This window comes from Branchiostoma belcheri, unplaced genomic scaffold (genome assembly GCF_001625305.1).
Source record: "Branchiostoma belcheri isolate BF01 breed outbred unplaced genomic scaffold, Haploidv18h27 scaffold172, whole genome shotgun sequence".
NCBI lineage: Eukaryota > Metazoa > Chordata > Leptocardii > Amphioxiformes > Branchiostomatidae > Branchiostoma > Branchiostoma belcheri.
Genome location: NW_017803180.1, coordinates 422,030 through 429,806, shown reverse-complemented (window position 1 = coordinate 429,806; position 7,777 = coordinate 422,030).

The window sequence follows — 7,777 nt, the reverse complement described above, 5'->3', positions numbered from 1 at the left end:
ACTCTGCACAACTCCCACAGATTTTTACAGACTCTGAGGTACCTGACCTTAACCTTGAACTTCATCCTTCAGCAGCTTAGCGGATGTTTAAATGTTTTAATGTCTCTGCATCTCCTGAGACAAGAGGTTTAAACACACAAATCTCAGCACAACTCGTATGAACTTGACCCTGAACCCAGCTCCATCCCTTAGCAATTCTGGCAAGGTACATGTGGAAATGTGTGAAGTCTCTGTCTGTCCTGAACACAGTTGACTTAGGGAGACAGTTCAACCCTCCAATAATGCAAGACTTAAATAATGACTATTGCAGTTCAACCTTCCATCCCCATTGTACTGAACACTAGTGGAAAAGGTGCTGTTTGTAATATGATATTCTATTATCGAATTAAAAGCTTTACTACTTGGTAGAACCTAGACCGATATGTAAAAGACGAACTTGAAGCTGAATGAATATTAAATAAAGCATTGACAAATCTTGAATTCTTAAATATTCATTTATCTAATATTCCATACCTCTGTGCTCACAGAGATTAAACAGCTTGGCTCTAACACAACAGTAAAGTGCCTAATATATTTGTCCCAATTACTGTAACAGTAGTGCAGCCAATTAAAATCTCTCACCTGAAAAATTAAAGTAGGCCACATAATGAACCCCCCTTTCAGTCATAATAAACTTCCCCCCTCCAGCTATAATATACCCCCCTGTAGTTTATTGCAAATTCTTGCCCGAGGGCTAATTGCAGAAACAGAAGAAACATGGTATAAAAACAGACAATTAGTACATATAGAACTACTGATAACTACTAAGAAACTACTGGTAAAAACTACTGTGTTTGAGTTCTTTTTTAAAGACAGAGGAAGACAAAGGATCCCACTTTTTCTGTAATTTGTGGGTTTTCGGATGTTAAGATAATATACCCCCCTGTAGTTATAATATACCCCCCTGTAGTTATAATATACCCCCCTGCAGTTATAATAGACTGCCCCAGCTAATGGTTTGCTGCACAGAGAAAGTGTCTGCAGGAATAATCAGCAGTTTCACGCTCCGTCGCTCAAGCCCAGAGTTTCTATTGTTAGTCGATAAAAGGCAAACAAAGGGACATGTGACAAGGTAACACGAGTCCTGGGGCCAGGCAGGACACGGAAAACTTAGGGACTGTACAATATTTACCAGGGGGGGGGCTGGTGCACTGGGGGGAGGGCCATTGAAAATTTTTTTGGCCTGGGGGGAGGGGCCATCGAAAAAATATTTTAACCAAGGGGAGGGCCATGGAAAAAAAAAATTGGCCTGGGGTAAAAAATGTCATAACACGAAATAGAAATGGCAGAAATGGAAGGACAGAGAGTTGGTTAGTATGAATTCTTCTGAAATTTGGATTTTTATATGTTCATACATGTATTTAATTTTGCGAGGGGTTAAACTTTAACATTCCAACACAGCCAGATTGATTATTCAAAGCAGTGTTCAACTTGGCTTTGCACCACGAGCCAATCAACTGTCAGTCTCGTAATCCCACAATTCCCTGCTGCAGGACACGTTGATCCCACAATCCCCTGCACCAGGATGTTATGCCTATAACAGACCAGTCTCCGACCACTGCAGGGGCTGAAGTTATAGAGAGTTCAACTATACTTGGCAGTAATAATTAATTTGAACCACAATGATTGAAGCTGTGCCGGCTGTAGTTATTTTATAGAGTAAGTAAGTAAGTAAGTAAGTAAGCCTTTATTTAAACTCGAAAGCTTGTTCGGTTACAAATGACCGCTTTTCAACAAGGTCGAGGGTGAGGGCGGGGTCACGGATTACAAATCAAACCAAAATATAATACAAAATCAAAACAAAGTGCAAATCAAAATATAATACAAAAATAAATAATAAATCATCAGTCCTGTTGATGACACTCACACGAAGTTGAAGAAAGTATATGCACAGGAATTTACAGACTTTCTGAACAGTTTAGACCCTGATATTAAGTTTACTACTGAGGAGGAACAGAACAGATCTTTACCTTTTCTTGACACCCTTACATTCATACAGGAGGATGGGTCACTACAGATACGGATTTACCGGAAACCCACACACACGGATCAATACCTAAACTTTGACTCTAACCATCCACTTGACCACAAACTAGGGCTGATTAGGACTCTATTTCACAGAGCCAACACCATAGTGTCAGATCCACAGGATTTAGAGACTGAGAAGTCCCACATGACCCAGGCATTAAAAACTTGTGGCTACCCCCAGTGGGCCATCAACAAAGCGACCTGCCCAAAACCTCCTAACACCAAACCCTCAGCAGGAACAAAGTCCAAGGGGTTGGTGGTCCTGCCTTACATCAAGGACTTGTCTGAAGCTCTGAGGAGGATTTTCATTTCCCACGGGATTGCAACTTATTTCAAACCAACCACTACTTTAACGGTGCACATCCCAGTTCTTCCGCGACCGGGGTCCACGATAGTCCGTTGAAAAAAAGTGACGAAGGGGTTTTGAGGGCCCAAGTTTGATGTGACATTTCTCATCATAAACTGGCACGAAGTATCATTAAACATTAACATGGCTGAAGAGTGTAAGGAATGGTGATTTTGGGGTGAAAAATTCTTTTGGCTCCGAACCTTACTTCCGGGTATCCTTGCGCGCCAAGTGTAATCCGCCCGTTTGACCTAGATTTCGCCCTGCGCCTTCCTAGTAGCGGATTTGCAACCCCTCGCGCCGTGGACGATTAAAAAAATTACAGTACTAGAATTTTCTTTATAATTTACTCGGGTATAGTCAAGGCTTGGGTCTTTCTGCCAGCATCAGTCATTTTTGCCGGAAAATTTTTTTCTATGGGATTATCCTACGCGAAAATTCGCAATTTTGGGCATTAATTTTGGAGTGAAAATAATGTTTTTCCGTTGATTTTACCAAAATTAAAAAGGTTGAAGAAACCAAACTCAGCTGGTCTTGTTAGCTGAAGAGATATCCTTTCGTCCCATATACAGTTATTCTCCTTCCGAATTATTCCACGCCAGACACGGTCGCTAGATTTGAGGGTGTGCAGCTTCGAATAGAGACGCCAAATAAACTGGGGTGTGCCCCCTTAAAAGACACATTCTTGTTGCGCCCAAGTACAAAACCCCCAAAGAGAAGAAGTGTGGTGTCATCTACCACATCCCCTGGTGCCAGGGCAAGAATAACAGGGGGCCCTGCCAGGAAACTTATATTGGTGAAACGGAGAGGTCTCTAAAAGCCAGGTTTCAGGAACATACACGGCCTAGTTCTGCCAGTTCAGAGGTGTCTCAACACATTCACATAGAGTCACCCGGACACCATGTCTCACTTGACACTGTAAGGATTTTAGACACTGAACAAGACTATTTCTTGAGAGGGGTGAAGGAAGCCATTTACATCAGGGCCGATCACCCTACATTGAACCGCGACGGGGGCCGGCATCGTCTACCAGATACCTTTGACCCAGTGTTGACGTCACACTTCAAAGAAGCCACGTGACAAGCTTCACTGGGTCAGTCTACTGAGGAAGACCAGAGTGACTGGTTGAAAGCTCTAGGTGAGAGAATTTTCGTGTTGGATCAAAAGTTTTAACTTTAAACAAATCATCAGTCCGTTATCAGTCCAAGTTCCTTATCATACTTCTAAATGTTCCCAATGACTGGGCTGGAATGAGAGAACTATAGTTGGCAGTAATAATTAATCTAATCCTATCCTATGAATACTGGACACCAGGATGTTATGCCTATAACACATGAGTCCTGTCCTGTCCTATGAATACTGGTGAAGCCCCATATGGGGCATAGGGCCAAGTCACCAAGCACTGCAGGGACTGAAGTTATAATAAATATAGAGAACAGTAATAATTAATTTGAACCAGAATTGAAGCTGCACCTGAGTTATACATAAATATCACCACATTTTGCCCCAAATAATTTTCCATTGAGCCGTTGACTTTTTAAAACGGCTTAGGTGGGCATTTCAAAAAAATTTTAAGCTATGAAATTATCTAATTGAAACTGTAGACGGTAAACATTTGAAACATTTATCTACAAAAATTACAGAACAGAATTTTTACTGAAACAATATGAGCCTTGATGGTTCAACTTTAGATGTGTAGGGGTGAGTTTCAGGGCCCTGCAAAAGCCTGTAGGGAGAGCCAGACATTTCTGCGCAGCTTTAAGAGCGTGAGAAGGGCAGGTGAGTAGGTATTCAGGACAGGTGAGAAGGTATGTAGGACAGGTGTGGCCGAGCGTGTCTCCGCTGGCTCAGGTAAGCCTCAGGTGTGCTCAGGTAACAGGTGTGATGCAGAATAATAATCACTTCCAGGAACCAATATTTTTATAAACTTACAATTTGTCAAAACTTACAAAATTGAAACTATTTTGAGTCCTTAAAGATACAAATAAACAAACAGTGCAGGGTATTATATAAGCTGCAGTCATTCTAACTCAAGTCCTACTGAACAGTTTTTACTGTTAACTTAATGTGTTTTTGAAAAAGTTGTTAGAACTTCTAACGTGAGCCAAGAAGCCTGAGCATGGCTCTTCCCGGAAGCTGAAATATCTTCAGACTTTATTTTATCAAAGTCAGTTTCTGAAATTTGTCAGCATCGGAGCATGACTGTCCCTAAGTGTGACACACCAGAGCAAGACCCTCTCCTGCACAGGTCTGCTCTGCCCATGCAGAACAGTCTGACTCGGCTATGGCAAAACCACCAACTGCCTGCCTCTAGTGTAAGAGTTTTTTTTCAACACTTAACACCTTCAGGCCCAGTCTTTGACAGGACAAACAGACTGGTGTTTGGTAATATAAAACACATCCTTTTAAAGTAAAAGTAACAACAAAACTTGTTCGTTCACACCCAAAGTGTAATCACCACCAAACTGTCTGACTTGTGTATAGGAGGGCAAGTTGTTAGATGCACCTGTTTTGGTCTCCCTTTCAAGTTGTAATGAACTCAAAATAAACAAAGACACAAAGAAATAAACTTATAATGTCTTGTCTAGTAAAGGAACAAGAAATCTTGTTGGTTCACACCATAGTTTTGTAGTACTGTTGTAACTACCACACATTGTACCATGTACGATTGTTGATCAAGAAAGTTCATTCATTCATCCATATAATTCAAATCACAGCCAAACAGTTTGACCACAGCAATAATCAGGCCTGTTTCTACACTGCGTCACTGATAAACCTCAGCAGACTGAACTGTGCAAACAGCAGTGGCAGGTGTCATTTCCGCACGGATAGGACAATCGTATCAGGGGTGGGCCATCTCACTGGGAACTAACTGCCTCAAACTCAAAGGTAGTCTCAGGACTGACATGTAGTTATTGGTTCACCCAAAAGGCAATCTTTCCCTTTGCTATCACTGAAGGACCTGAGGGTGAGGTAGGTGAGTAAAGGTTTTCACATTAACAACTTCACAACAACAAGCAGCTTTAACACCACAGTAACAGAAAAATCAGAGCCTTCCAAATACAAAAGGAAAGACTGCAAATCAAAGTTGGGTGTTAAGTGAGTAAACAACTCTGGCAGGTGGAACTGTGAGAGCTGCGTATATTTCATGATTTACCAGCATCATAACAGTTACTATATCAGCAGCATATCAGTACAGGGTGTCAGTTACTGACAACAGTTACTGTGTGTCAGTTAACTGATGGTGACTCCTGGGGGTAACGTAGATTGTCTACTGTGAGAACTTAAAAGTTACGTACGTTTCTGCGAGTCTCGGTCAAGTTTCTCGCACGACTTCAGGAGCGAGAAGAAAGCGAGCATTTCCGTTTCGTCGATGTGAGCCCCCTCGCTGCCCTCTGTCCCATCCGTACCGGCCCTGTCCTGGCCCTCAGCTGGTCTGTCCATTCCGGTCCCATTCTGGCCCTCAGGCCCGTCCATAGTGTGGGAAGTTACTCCACTGCTGCTGTCAGGCGGTGTTTTCTTCCAGCGGTTCGGCTTGCTAAATCTTTAGGTGCACGGGATCACTCTGGGTCCGGGAGTCCAGAAGATACTACAGCAAGGATCCATCCATTGAGAAGTATGTAGTATATAGTAGACAGGATTCATTCCTCAAGCTAACCGACATCTTGCACACGCAGTCGCCCCTCAATAAGTTCCTCCACTGCTGTTCAGTACTGTGGGAAGTTACTACCGGACTACCGAGTAGTGTACCCACTTCTCAACGGGCCGGAAACATGCCTTTTGCCCAAACAGCTGATGTCAGTTGGGCTGTGCCATTACTGCTCAGCAGGGGGGTGAGGTGAACCTGTCTGCCCCTCCTGTGGTGCCAGCTGCCCCCTCCCAGGGCCGGTGGGACATCCCAGGTGATTTTCTGGCCTATTGTTCTAGCAGACATGCATATGTAGAGACCAGGGTGGTGAATAATGAGTATAAAGACCACTTGTGTTGTGGGGAGTGTTGTAGGGGCTAAACAAACATGTGAGCAGCTTTGTTTGCACAGGAGTTACATGAACCGGACTTACTGCATAACAAAGGAGACATACATGTAAAGGTTAGTATATACAGGCGTGTATGGTTACATGATTGTGATATTACACGGTATGTAGTGTTATGTACTGTACATATAGAATACAACACGGGGTATTCCGTATCGCCCGAGGTACCAGCCCGACCGCGCGTCGGATCGCCCGACGGCCGAAGGCCGGAGGGAGATCCGATCCGCGGGAGGGCTGGGACTGAGGGTGATGCGGAATACACCGTGTTGTATTTTATTTATGTCATACCCACCCACGAAAACTCGCCTTTCAATGCGAAATGAGCGAAATTTGGTGTCCCTAGACCCAAAAAACGCAACAACATTTTCGAAAGCGTTGCACGCGGTTAGGGCGAAACGCGTTCGAATCGTTCTATGGAACATTTGGAAGCCCCGGGCCGTACGCGTTAAGAACCCCCGGGCCGTACCGCTAGTTATCACACGGGCCGGAACACCCGTATCGAACGTAATCGCGGCCCAGGTAGGACATAAATACAGGTTATCACACAGGCATGTATAGTATAACACAGGGGTTATGGCTTTACTGAATAGAACAGGAGACTGTATTGTACACACCTGTACCTTATAGAAGTTACACCTGTACCTGTATATGGTGAAATAACAAAGTAGACTTGGCAGGACTACATGGTGCTACAATATTGTACTCACTGGACTCAATGATTGGCAATAGATCAACAATGTTAGATGACACAGATAATACTGTCTTTGAGTTGTCATTTCTTTTGTTGCTATCTATTGTGCATTTGTCTAGGTGGTCATTAATTAAGCTTATTATCAGCTAATTTTGCAATAAAGAACTCATTATCAACTCATTATAAATAAACTATGATTTACTTGTATTACCTGTTTATTTACTTTTATATCATTGTAATCTTTTTTTGGTATTCCATGTTGGAAATTCCCTTGGAATTCCATCAGATGACTGAAGTGACCAACAACCAAACTGTTTTCAAGATGAATAAACAAGATAAATAAACAGCACAACGATTTCCTTTTCTTCAGGAAAAATCACCCCCCTGCACGTATCGTACAACTGTTAATCCCTGCACTGATACTATCATAGAAGATAACACCCAGGCTGGAACTGCAGGTATAAATCTGTTGGGACAGACAAAAGGCCTCCTTCATTTGTACATATAATATGTGTACATCTCCTTTTGTGTTATATGCGTGTGTTCTTACTATGTTATTTGTTGTATGTAATATTTGTTTTTTTCTTAAATGAGCCCTGGAAGATTAGCCTTTTGGCTATAGGGTACTGAAATAAAGAG